We start from the raw sequence: 2,731 nt of genomic DNA on the forward strand, positions 1-2,731 counted from the left end.
ACCATATGGGATGCCAGGATTCAAACCACCATCCCTCTGCATGAAAGGCAAATGCCTTACCTCCATGCTATCTCTCCGGTCCCAGGATTTATTTTTTTACTCATCCAGCAGGTATCTGAACATATGCTTTAACCAGCATGTACGTGAAATGGCTGTTTGTCTTTGATAGTATAGTTTATTACTTTGAGACAGTTAAGTTCTAAGTGGGAGTATCTTATATAACAGTGTTTAAGCTTAATGCATGTAAAAATGAAATAGCTCGCTGTTAGTACAGATAGCTGGATGCTGTTCTTGTTTGGGGGAGGGGCACACCTGGCTGCAGTCAGGGTTGACTCCTGGCTCTGCATTCAGAAATTGCTCCTGGCAGGCTTACGGGACCATAGGGTCTGTCCTGGGACAGCCGCTTACAAGGCAAATGCCCTACCATTGTGCTCTTGCTCTGGCTCTTGGATGCTGTTCTTGATGTTTTAGTCAACCATCCCCATGTTGCTGATCATAGCAAGCCTGGACAGGTTAGTTCTCAGAACTAAATTAAGCAAAAAGTTTATTAGCTTTATTTGGTTCATTAATCTAAAAGGAATTCCAAACGCATACCCAGTAGAGAAGGGACCACTTAAATAAAGCCAAGATAGGCATAGTTTGTCTTTGTGTTCCTAAGAGGTAAGTTTATTACATATTCAAACATTTGTTATGTCTATGTAGTTTCTATCAATGTATCACGTAAGTAGTAGCTCAATAAAGGGCGATCATCTCTAGTCTAGTTTGTCGAACTTAACACCCAAGACATTGATTATAGAGAATACAAATCTGATTGGAATAAAGTTGAAATGGTAATATTGAGTATTGGAATATTGAAAACCCTGGACTTGGAGGGAGGGAGCTAGCACATGGCTTGCCTGCCTGAAGCCCAGGTCCAATCCCCAATACTGCATGGTTCTCCAAGCACCACCACTTGTGCGAGGTCCCCCAAACATTCCTGAACATGACCTGACTGTACAATGTATAAAAGGCTTGATAAATATTTCTTTAAGATTATAAATGCTGTTCATCGATTTATTTTTATTCACACCCTGTGGTGTTTGGAGGCTCTACTCAGAGCTGTCTTGAGGGATCATGCTCTGCTTGGGACTGAACCCTGGGCCTCCCAGTCTTTGCCATATGCTCCGCCTGTGAGAAAGTGAGCTTGCTCACTTTCCGCTGTGTGTGTGTGCTAATATTTGGGGAGGGGTGTCATACCTGATAGTACTTGGACTTGCTCAGGTGGCAATGATCCTGGCTTACTCCTGCCTCTGCGCTCAGGAATCATTCCAGGTGGTTCTCAGGGAACCATATTTGATGCCAGGGATTGAATCAGCTTGGCTGCGTTCACGGCAAGTGACCTATCCACTCTACTATTGCTCTGCCCCCCTATTTTTATGTTTTGTTTTGGTCAACACCCAGCATCACTCTGGGGTTACTCCTGACTCTGCACTCAGAAATCGTTCCTGGCAGGCTTGGGAGGACCATATGGGATGCTGGAAATTGAACCTGGGTCCATCTTGGGTCTTCCATGTTCAAGGCTAGCGCCCTACTGTTGGCCCTCCCAATATGTTTTTGTTTTTGGGCCACACCCAGTGACTCTCAGGGGTTACTCCTGGCTATGCAATCAGAAATCACTCCTGGCTTGGGGGGGGGGAACCATGTGGGATGCTGGGAATCGAACCTGGGTCCATCTTGGGTCTGCCGTGTTCAGCCTTACTGCTGGCACTCCCAATACGTTTTTGTTTTGGGGGCCACACCCAGTGACGCTCAGGGGTTACTCCTGGCTATCCGCTCAGAAATCACTACTGGCTTGGAGACCATATGGGATGCTGGGGGATTGAACCGTGGTCCGTCCTAGGTTAGCGTGTGCATGGCAGATGCCCTACTGCTTGCACCACCGCTCTGGCTTCTCCCAATATGTTTTGGTTTTGGGATCACACCTAGCAGTGCTCAGAGGTTACTCCTGGCTCTACACTCAGAAATTGCTCCTGGCAGGCTCGGGGAACCATAAGGGATTGCCAGGATTTGAACCACCGTCCTTCTGCTCACCCCCAATATGTTTAGGGTCCAGACCTAAACTATTCCCAGCCTGGCCCTTTGGCCTGATTGTTTGGTATTGGAGGCCACCTTTGCTTGTTGTGAGGTAGGAGGTATAAGGCCTGAGATTGAACTCAGGACCTTGCACATACTAATCTTGAATAGTCCTTTGACCTCTTATCTTCCTGAACCCCCCTCCAAAGTTTTAATGGTAATTTAAAACACAGCTCAAACATTTAACAAAAGAATTATTATGGGTTTTTTGAGTTTTTTTGTTTTGTTTTGGTTCGTTTTTTGGGGGGAGGTCACACCCAGCGGCACTCAGGGGTTACTCCTGGCTCTGCGCTCAGAAATCGCTCCTGGCATTCTTGGGGGACTATATGGGATACCGGGACTCAAACCACCATCTGTCCTGAGGTGGCTGTGGGCAAGGCAAACACCCTATCACTGTCCTATCTCTCTGACCCCCTTATGTTTGTTAACAATTTTCTATGCATTCGCAGGGATTCTGGAGGAATAAATATTATTAGCTGATAAGGTAAAAAGAAACTTACTCCAAATGACTTTATTTTAAAATCATTTTTCTTTTTGTGTGAGTATAACCATGAAACTGTCTTATAAACTAATAAAAATACCTGTATTTTTATACTCAACTTCAAACTTATTTCAGGTG

The sequence above is a fragment of the Suncus etruscus genome, chromosome 12 (assembly GCF_024139225.1).
Source record: "Suncus etruscus isolate mSunEtr1 chromosome 12, mSunEtr1.pri.cur, whole genome shotgun sequence".
Classification (NCBI taxonomy): Eukaryota; Metazoa; Chordata; class Mammalia; order Eulipotyphla; family Soricidae; genus Suncus; species Suncus etruscus.